The following is an 11,845-nucleotide window of genomic DNA, read 5'->3' on the forward strand; positions in this document are numbered from 1 at the left end:
TCCGTGCTCATACTAGGAACCAAATTTTAGGTTCCGCCTCAACACCAGTGTATATAGCAATACGGTGTGGTCACATTCTCTTTTAAAAGGGTTAAATTATCTCCATAACTTATCATAGTTTGCCTACTAGAGGCTGTAGAATGGAGAAAAAACGTACATGGTTTCATTTGCTTATGCTTTTGAACTGATGTAGTGTTTGTCTACACTAATTTGTCATTAAACTAATATTCTCTGTTTCCAGTAAGTGCAAAGGAGCTGTTTATATGGAATCACTGTTTAGGTGTTGCTAACATTTTAAACTGTTAAAAATCATAATGGGGAAAAAAGTCCATCCATCCATTTTCTGTACCGCTTATCCTACACAGGGTCTCAGGGAGCGTGGAGCCTATCCCAGGAGACTTGGGGCACAAGGCAGGGGACACCCTGGATGGGGTACCAACCCATCGCAGGGCACAATCGCACACACACTTGCTCACTACGGACAATTTAGAGATGCCTACAACATATGTCTTTGGACTGGGGGAGGAAACCGGAGTACCCCGAGGAAACCCCCGAAGCACAGGGAGAATGTGCAAAGTCCATGCACGCAGAGCGGAGACAGGAATCAAACCCCCAACCCTGGAGGTGCAAGGCAAATGTTCTAACCACTAAGAAACCTTGCCCCCTGGAGGAAGAAGGAAGGGGGGGGGGGGAATTTCGTTTTGATTGAGCTCTGTGAAAAGTTAAAGAGCCTTGAATCATTCTTTCAAGTAAGTGTTTGTACAGAATTCAGCAACTACACCACAGGCTTGTGGCTCTGAGATAGCTTGGTTTGCACTACTCCTTTCACTAACTGTCATAACACCATGACAGCTTCCACATGAGCAGATCTGCTGTCTCAGATAGACAAAGATTTGGCCTGGTCAGCAGTGCCTGTGGGTCTGGCCCCTTGGACTGAATCGCTAACTGAGGTCTGTGATCCAACACTCTAAAAACACTCTTGAACACAAAAACCCATAGTACACTGGCCTCATATGCGCTTAGGTAGAAGTGGTTCTGTGAATGGTGTGCACCTCATCAGCTGGGTCTGGTACATACACTGTCCGGTTCCAAAGATACTAACTATTCAGGGTCTGCTAGACAGTGTGCCTATCTATATAAAAGTGGTGAGATCTAAAAGATTCTCTAAAAGTGTGGGATCTCCCTATTGTGCTGCAGTCTCTTTAGGTCCCTCCTTACAAAGCTGCTTAACTGGTTGGGTATCTCCGATAACTGCCTTTTTGCTAGTAATCACTTCAGGTTACTACAGTGGTGGCCAGTGACTGAGGTGAGCTTGTGGTTGAATGTGGGAGTTCTGCCCAAGATTATATCACTATATCTCCTTTTGATAAGCAGAAGCTGGGCCACAGGGTGCTGAACGACATTACCATGGCCTGTAGGTGTCACCTACGAGAAGCACTTGCTTCTCATGGGTATTGTTTAGAAGCTTGTCACTCTAGGAAGTTGTACTGTCTTGTACTGCTACTACCTCGACTTCATTGTGCAATTTCTCCAGGTTCTTCAAGCATAACATCACCCCTCCAACTGGTGTAAGTGCAGAGGTCATCTCTTATCACCCTTCATTGTTGCCATTGTTGGCATGCATTATCCAGGTGATTCTTGCCAGAGGATTATGGCAGGTAGGAGGAGTGAAATAATATCTGCTGCTGTGGATGGTCCAACATGAATACTCTAAATATTGCCCTTCCCAAAAACTCAAAAATTTGAGTTTATGCTCAAATTTCACCCTTGCTTCAGAAGATGATCTCACCTGGATACCGTAAATTTGTATCTAAATACTGCTGCTGTGATCATAAAGACTTTGATGCTCATACTGAACATCCTTTTAACATAGTACTGTTTGGCTTTATAGTATACAATTGTAAAGACGAATATCCGGTATCACCCAGAATCCACATCAATTTTTTTTGCTTTGTTTCAATGTCTATTGTTAAAATGGCTACACAAATGCAAGTAAATTGAAATGAATTGAATTATATAGTTCTATGAACCCCAGATAAGGACCAGTATTCATAGTCATCTCAAACTGGTGCTAACACAACAACCACTTCCAGGAAACGGTTTTTAAGGTGTAAAAGAAAAGTCTGCATTTTGAAGAAACCTTCAATCACATGCATGCGTGAATCGCAACTATGACAGCCGATGTGGTCAATGTGTTTGCTGAGTTATTACTTCTTAAATGGCCAAGTGTCTCATTAGAAATTGCAACATGGGCCATTTTAAATATTGGATTATGAACACAGTTATGTGTTATCTTTAATGTATTACTTATATCATGATGAAGGAATGATTTACACATGATCAAGGTAAGAAAAACACAAAAGAGACAATACACAAAATAGTACTGTTAATGGTATGCAAATTATACACAGAAAGACATTGTATGCCCATTATACACAGAAAGACATTATGCTAGCAGATCTCATGAGAAATCAAAAATGGAAATTAAGGGCATTGTGGCATTTATACAAATAAATCCTACGTTTTGTTATCAACACAAACATATCCCTAACAGTAACTTTCTTAATTATCTTAATTATCTGTGAGACCATGTTGATACTCCACCATTCACTATAAAGAAATGTCAAACATTAAAGCAACAACTGACAAATAACCAACATTATTGTGTAATTTACTGGATTTACAACATATTCACTCGCTGGCTGGAATGTGTGAATGCTATCAAGCTGGAGTGAGGTTCTGCTCTCACAACCCCAGTCATGAACAGCATTAACACAATGTTTGTGTAGGTCTGTGGTATTTTAGAAAGAAAATGGGGAAAAGTCTGAAAAAGTTTTATAAACAGCCATGTTTTGTTCCATTATTGCTCCGAGTGTTCCATGATGCCACCATTTCATGACTGAAGTAAGCTGATCAATGCAGGAATAATGCTAAAAGCATAGGTGTTCACTTAGAATCAACCCCTATCACGATTAGCATTAACCCTGAACTGAACAGGTCATTTGTTGCGGTGAAGGGCTGCCGTGAACGCCACCTACAGGGAAAAAAAAAACAAAAAAACTGGCATTTAAATGCAATTCAAAAGATTATGAAACAGGTCAGTATGGAAAATGACGTCTGCCATGCATGGTGCAGTTTGTGTTTGCCCCCACCTTCAGATTCTTCCTTTAGAGAGGAGTAAATGTGGTAACATTGAGTCATTTCGCCCTGACAACATTTTCTGAAGGGTTTGTCACTTGCCAATTTGTCACTGCTCACTCTTCACTATCACATTTATCATGATTGTTAGAATCACTCATTTCTTTTTCTTTGATGCATGTTTTCATAGCTAAAACAGGACAACGGACTGAAATTTGAAATTAAATTGCTTAAATGTTGTATAAAGCCATAAAGATGCTGTTTGTCATCTAAAGTTCTATCACACTTCAAAAGGACATTTTATTTCTAGTACAAAAAAACTTCCAATATGAACAGGCAGGTTTAACATTCTTGCATTATCTGCCTCAGGTACAAATATTGAAGCACACAGTAAAAGAGAGTTTAGACTCTTTTTGAACTATTTACCTCCCATAATGCTATAAAGAGAATAGAATGTTTAAAACTGAGACTGAAAGACTGAAGAAAAAAATAGTTGAGGAAATGTGGCTAGAAACCACAGTACATAGTTTCCGTAGAAAAGCACCACATGGCCATGTGTTTTTTTTTAAAACTCTAAACTCATTTACCTGCTCAAACTCACTTCCTTCCTTTTGGCTTCGCAGTCATGAATGTTGTCTAGAAACATTTGTCTCAAGTTCGTGATCATTCCTCTATTCTTCCATTGCAAATGTCCATGTCCATGCGGTATTCCACTCAGCTTAGCAATTTTGTCACGCATTTATACCCCAACACTTCATGCTTTCTCCTAACACACACACACACACACACACACACACACACACACACTTGTAGGCACAGACACTAGGTGAGTAGAGGAGCCCTTTACACTGTCTTTATATATTTGCTGGGATGAGTCATCTGAAATCCCCAATGCTGTGGGGAAAGTAATTGGTACACTTTAGATTTGTTAGATTACTTCAGAACTGTTGCTCCCAGGACTCTTATTAATAAAATGCTCATGCTTAACATCACTTCAGTACATTTAGTAGTGTTTTGCATTTACTCATTTATAAATAAATCATTTTATTATAACTATAAATAATTTATTTATAGTTTTATCCACCCAGCTGAAATGTCAGACATCCTGGTGACATAAAACATGGATATTTAGATTTAGTTTATTTAGATTAATTCTTGATTCTCTAAAAGCCCCAGAAAAATACCCATAAACACTGATTTGTGAATTTGAAAAGTATGTCTGTTTAGAAACTAAAATGAACTGAGGCAACAACCATGAATCAATTATTATAAATTATAATTAATTATAAATTGATTATTATTGGAAAAAGGACCATATTTTTAAACTGATGTGTAAATATGCTAGCAAGGTGATTTGCCCATAACTCTAAAAGTCTTTCTCGATGTCATCATCATTCACAATTTAAAGGTAGGGCTCCTACAGATTCTAAAAACAAAGTTGGTCATATATTGATTGAAGACTACTAAAATGACTCGTACTACATCGTAATGTCAGATTCAATGGGATCATCAAACATCTAATTGTTGCCTTTTGGAATTGAAATCGTATTGTATCAAAGCAGATTCAGTGGTATCATCAAATATCAAATCGGTCCCTTAAAAGTCTTATCATATGATGTGGAAACCAGAGGTTTACGCTCCTAATTGTCACAACTTCAGAGTCCCTGATTCAATCATGGGCTCAGCGCTGCGTTCCGCAAACTCTGCCCATGACTGGACTGCACTAAATTGCTCTGTGTGCAAATGTGTGTTTTCATGGTACCCCATAATAGACCTGTGTCTCATCCAGTGTTCCTGGGACAGATTCACCGTTTCTCTGGCCAGGATAAAGCAGTTAACGAAGATGACTTGAATGATTGAACGATGCTGTGAAAAATTATGCACAGTAACATGGTATATAGTGATGGGATGTGAGATGATAAAGAGGATCTTCCTATTTGGTAAACTCAATAAATATAATGTTTCTTATCAAATCCACACTCAAAGATTCTGGCTTTAGTTTTTTTTTTTCTTCAGTTGGCATGAGTCAATCATGGATTTTCACTCTGGGTTTTTTCAGAACAGAATGACTGATAAGACAACGCCAAACCAAATCAGTCTCACGCTTGTATCTTTACCTCATGTGGCTGGCTTAAAAGACATACTTATAACAGAAGTGTACAATTGTAACCAGGTCATTTGAGGTAATGTTGGTAGCATAAGGTACATTAGGTGTGGCAGGGTCTTAACAGTCACTTTTCACAATTCTGCAAAAAAAAACCCAATGTGAAAGTCTATGATTGACTCATGCTAACTGAAGAACTGGAACCATCATGTTTGTGTATAAAGATTTGTGTATGGCTAAGGACATAACAAAACATTTAATAAATACTTTAAAGTGTTATATTTAAAAAAGTAATTTAAAGATTGAGCATTTGGATGGTAATTGGTTTGGTTTATATGGAAAAGCATTGATTTCACATTATTACATTAACATAGTTTAAGAATTCGTAAGTAATTTCAGAAATAATTCAGTCTGAAAAGGCCAACACTGACCTAGACAGTGTTTCCTCAATTAATCGGATTCATTTTTACAATGCAGAGATCAAAGTTTATTATATTGAAAGAAATGTACAAAATAAAATCAAAGCCATTTCCTGATAAACCTTAGCACCATTCCATCCATGTCAGAGTCTCTGAGGCCTGCTCTCTCACCCTATTTCCCCTAATAGCCTAGAAATGAAAATGCTATTCAAAGTCGTTTCCCTTTGCAACTATCCCTCTGTCCTCCTGTTTTAAAACAAGACCATGTTTTCATATTTACAACACAGGCACAAAGGCATACAGCATAATATTGCTGCAATGTACAGTATTAATTAATTAAGTAAGAATTAATACATTATCAGGAGGTGTAGTTCGATCAAAGATTGAACTTTCACTTTACATAACAAACAACAGATGTAGTCAGTAGTAGTAGGAGTAGGAGTAGTAGTAGTAGTAGTAGTAATAATAATAATAATAATAATAATAATAATAATAATAAAACACTATTGAAAGGCTTCAAGAGGATGCAAAGACCAGCTGCTCATCAGCAAGATGATTGTGACTTGGCAAAGAAGCTGAAGAGAAATCTAGGAAAGGCTTGGATAAAGTACAAGAAGGCCTTCAACAGAGGACCACATTCCTGAATCATCGAAGCTTTGAGACTCTACCGAGTATGCCCAACTATTACCCGGTTTGTGGATGTTTGTGGAGGCATCTATGAAACACTGGAGGACTAAAATGCTCCTCTTCGACCAAGGAGGATGTGTGAAGACAGGAAAGATTTCAATCAAGCAAAGAATCTTCCAAGGTGACTCATTGTCTCCCATGTTATTTTGCTTACCACTGACAAACATGCTGAATAGACAGGGTCTTGCAGTCAACAAACAGCAGAGCATCAGTCATCTGTTTTATATGGGCGATCTCAAGCTGTTCACAGATCGAATAAGCCCTGGTAGCTGTCAAAGTATTCAGCGATGACATCAAAATGGAATTTGGCTTGGACAAGTGTGCTATTATAGTTTTCAAAGGTGGCAAAAGAGCTGAAACATCCAGCTGGACCACAAAATGATGTTTCAGAGCCTGGATATCAGAGTCCTTGACTTCTGTAAGTAACTTGGCATCGAAGAAAGTGATAGTATCAACCACTCTAAGATGATGAAAGCCAAGGACTACCGGAGTGTGTGCTTGGTCCTAAAGTCTGAGCTCAACTCAAAGAACGAGATCTCAGCCATCAATAGTCTGACAATTCCAGTCCCCATGTACAGCTTTGGGGTGACTGACTGGAAAAGATCTGAGATCAGAAGAATGGACTCCAAGACAGAAAGCTCTTGACCATGCGTGGGCTTCACCATCCAAAAGCAGATGCTGAGCAACTGTATATCAAGAGCTGGAATAGAGGCCGTGGACTCAGCAAACTTATTTCACCATACAACTGTGCCATCATTGGCTTCAGTGGCTACATCAAGCTTGCCAAATACCAGTTCAGCAGGCTTGTGAAAGCTCATGAGTCCAGCAAAGCAAAGTAGTCCCTTATAAGAGCTGCAAAAGAAATAATGGGCAAGTACTTGCAAGCTCAGCCTGTGCACCTATTTTCAGTGAAGTAAAGAATCATGATCAGTATTGATGTTGAGAAGACTCAAGTACTCAAAGAAAAGTCACTGCATGGCCAGTTCTACCAGAGTCTATTCATCGCCAAAAGTGCTAGTGTGGCATGGCTGAGCAGCTCCAGGTTGAAGGCAGAGATGGATTATAGCAGTGCAGGACCAGGCACTCAACACCAGGTACCACCAGCGAAATATCCTGAAGTAGCAGATCGACACCAAATGCAGAATATGCAACAAAGCTGAAGAGACGATCAACCAAGTCATCGCTGGTTGCACAATGCTGACTCCTACTGAGTGTATGAACTGGCAGAACAATGTAACCAGCTATTTGCACTGGTTGATCTGCAAGGAGCTCGGTGGGCAAGTGCCTGAGAAATGGTATGAACACTTACCTGAAGCAGTGGTTAATACTGATGGCAATGCAGACCGACCGTACCGCCCCAGCAAACCTGATTTGATGCTCCACTGCAAGAAGGAGAAGCAGTGCCTGCTGATTGATGTAGCAATCACAGATGACAACATCATGTTCAAAAATGCCAAAAAGCTGAGCAAATATAAAGAGCTGGTGATCAAGATCAGCAGGATCTGAGGGGCCATGACCAGTATAGTGCCTGTGATGGTCGGAGCTCTTGGAACAACCAAGAAAGGATCTGACAAGAACTTGCAGGAGCTATCGGGACAACACACAGTCCAGGAAGTGCAGAAGATGGGAACCGCACACATCCTACACAAAGGGCTGAGCTAAAACTTAGGTCCCTGGTCAGGTCAGAGACACCTTAGAGCCACCGGCTAATTGCAGAGAAAACAAAACAAAACAAAAAAATAATAATAATAATAATAATAATAATAATATTATTATTAATAATAATAATAATAATAATAATAATAACTTGATCAATACATGATCTGAATGTATGGGTTTGGCATTTATTAATTTATATAAAATACAGTTTTTAAAAAAGGGCGTTTTAGCAGTAATTTGGCTGTGCTCAACACCTGTGGAACTGTGGAACTGTGGAACATTCAGTCTGGCACAGCTGCTCTTCACTTCAGATCATTTGTATGTTGCCACAGGATGTTCAGCACAATTCTTTTGACACAAAAAGATTCACTTGGTTTAGATGTACAGTAAAAATCCTTAGAGATAAGTCAGGATGCACAGCTATTATATACATGTGTAACATTATACACATACTATTTAACCAAGAAAGATATACTAGATATCTGATAGACATGTTTGGATTAGATAGCATTCTTAAAGGCAGTTGGTCAACACTTTTTTGGAATACACTGGCTTGACACAGACAAGAATTTGAATTCATTCAACAGTTTTCAGTTTTGGGGAAACGAAAGGCAAGTGAAAGTGAATGAAAGGGGCATTTAATAGTTAAGGCAAAGTAATGACAAAGAGAGAAAGAGGTGAAAAAAATCTTGAGACAGTGAGAGAAGGGACTTACAGAGAAGCAGGGGGCTCCCCTCAAATAAAGTCTGGAAATTTACGACCCACGCTGTTCGCTATATCATGATCGCTAACCAATGCTTCCAGTAAGCAGGAAAAAAAGACGTCATTAGCTTAAACTTAACACACGTGACATGAAGACATAGAAGCTTACAGTATATCTGCTTCACTGAAGGTAAAAGGAAGGAAATGATATTAAGACCAGTCAGTATAAAATCAAAAATGCTTCTCTTAGCACACGTGTAAAATGTATAGTCCTCTCCAGGTGCCTGCTGTGTGTGTAGCAAACAGATGATATCACTTCCTATTTTGCAAACAGTAATCATGCAAATAATATGTGTATGAGTTCTGAATGAGAGGCCACTGAGTTTTTTCCCTGCAGTTACCAGAAACAGACAGTGACTTATTGTGAAACTGTGTCTCTCATTTTAGGGAAAAAAAGAGATAGATGAAATAGATAGGAAGCAAAGGTCACGATGAAACCTGCACATTTAATATGCTAATGAAATTCAGCAATCCAGATTTAACAATTAAACAGTAACAGGAGAGCAAATGTCCATATGTTTGTAAGTTCCCCAAGACCACTATACAATTGGAAATACAAGAGGGAGAGTCCACAGACACTCAGGGAAAACACCTATCACCCCCCCCCCCCAACACACACACACACACACACACACACACACACAGGCCTTACTCGTGATGATGTTCTTTTCTGCTCTCATTTCCTTACTTATGATTTAGTATCAGTCTTCTTGACGAAGGAATTAGCAATGAACTTTTACTTAGATACCCAAACTGTTTAAAAACTATTATCTCATTAGTTAGTGATATCATAAGTCATGATATCATGAATGTGGATTCATTTTTATTCCAATCTCTTTTATGTATGCTAGTAAAGACAGTAAGAACAGTTGTGTGCAAAACCATTCCACATTGTAAATTAACAAAATGAGCAGAGAGCAAGAAGACCTATTGTGAAATTATATATTTCACTTTTTCTTTTTAACAAGGAAAATCTGATGCTCTTTTTAAGATTTATTAGTTAAATCAGTTGAATGTAGCATTATAGTGTGTAAGTAAGAAATAAAAAAAGCATCAGGGCATGCTATTATAAGAAAATAATCAATGACAGGCTGGTGTAATCCAGTCACAAGTGACAGCAAATCTCAGAGTGTTTTATTCGTCTATTCGTCTATTATTATTATTATTAAGTTACAGCAGTGATAAACAGACCATCTTTTTCCTTTCTCTTGAATAAGACAAAAAACTGCAGCTTGTGATATTACAGAGAAACCAGAATGCAAAGTCCTCTGTCCTGAAGATCCTCCAATGGCAGAAAACCTACTGACTGACACTGGAGACTCCTTCCATAGACAGCTTCACCATATCAACAAATATACATTTTTCTTTTGGGCACCCCTGGCCAAATTACACATTTGTTTTTTGTTTTTTTTTCTTAAGTGAAAAGAAGTAAACAGAACCTCTGCAGGTAAATAATTAAAAAAAAATGTTAATGAATGGTTACTTTATATTTGATGATCTTATGGCATGTGCTAAAGTTTGGACACTCCACAAGTCCCATAATTAACTTGTTAGGCATTACTTGACTCATCAGGACTCGTTACTCAGGTCAATCATTGTCATTAGGAATTACCTACACGAGCTACACGACACAAATATACAATTATTCACCAGAATAAAAAGTACTAGAATAGGCTGTGCTGCTTATGGACTTTCCCCTGAACTGCAGGATCTGTTGCCCTACTGTTTATTGAAGATGTACTGAATGTAGTTACGTGTATTAGGGCAGGCAATCATCATTATAAATGAAAATAAATCTTCTTAATGAAGCACAGATTCAGTAACATTGATGCAGTCAGTCCTCAAAATGGTAACGAGTATACATCGTAACATGAAACGGAAGGATAGGAAAATAATAAACAGTCTGACCAATCAGAATCAAGCTAGGGATCTCTCATAGAGACCAACAATGAATAGGTTGGAAATTGATGTGCAAAATGGACATTTTCCCTCCTATTGTTCACTCAGAAAAAAAGAAAATGGAAGAAGTTAAGTCAAACGAACCACCTCTTCGGTGTTAATTCGAATGGGAAACCAGTGGTTGCCTGAGTGCTCAGCTGTTTCTAGATCAGTAAAAGTTTTAACATCCTGTCTTTTATGGTTTAATTTTACTCTAGTGGTTCAGAGAAGCGTAGGTGCATCACAGTAAACTAGAGACATGGTGGGAAGGAAATATGGAGGGTTAGAGAAAAACAAATGCAATGAAACATTGTGTTATATGCAATGACATAAAGCAATAACATTTAGTGATGAAAGTACAAGTCTTTTAAATGGTTTCATAATGTCTAAGAATACCACGTAAAATTTCAGCTTAGTGAAGGTCATATTAAATATATGAATATGACTTTTTTAGGCCAACAATACTGGGAACATACTGATGAATTAGGCCACAAAAAATATCAAAGCAGTAGACGCTGTTCTGAATGAATGTGTTATGAGTGGAATGGAAGTAACCCTCCAAACAACACCCCTTATTTCTTTGAAATTTAATTGCTATGAATTAGAGACAAATTTACTTTAAAAAGTAAGGTGACTACCAGAACAACGAGCATACTACTTTTGTTTTGACTGGGGTGGAGAATTTCTTAGTCAGAATGGGAAAGTGTTTTTTGTATTCTCATTCTCATTTCATATCCCACATGAAGTGCCATCTTGTAACACAGGTGGGTTTCCCTACTGACGTCAAATGCATGCTGATGACCTCTAAAAAAAAAGACGTTACAGCATGTGTGCCTCTAGCTTCATCCTGCTCTTTTATTGTTAATATTTCCATTCATCAGTACTAATTTAATTTTTTATTTTAGGCTTGTTCAGTCATCATAGCCTGTCCTCCAGTTACCAATTAATTGCATTCTAAACTCACCCACCACATGATTCATCTGACCATGTGGCAGCAGTGCAATGCGCACAATTATGGAGATACATGTTTGTTCACATCAAATATCAGAATGGGGAAAATATGTGATCTCAGTGACTATGACTGTGGCATGGTTGTATTTCAGAAACTGCTGATCTCCTGGGATTTTCACACACAACA

Source organism: Pangasianodon hypophthalmus, chromosome 26 (assembly GCF_027358585.1).
Source record: "Pangasianodon hypophthalmus isolate fPanHyp1 chromosome 26, fPanHyp1.pri, whole genome shotgun sequence".
NCBI classification, from domain to species: domain Eukaryota; kingdom Metazoa; phylum Chordata; class Actinopteri; order Siluriformes; family Pangasiidae; genus Pangasianodon; species Pangasianodon hypophthalmus.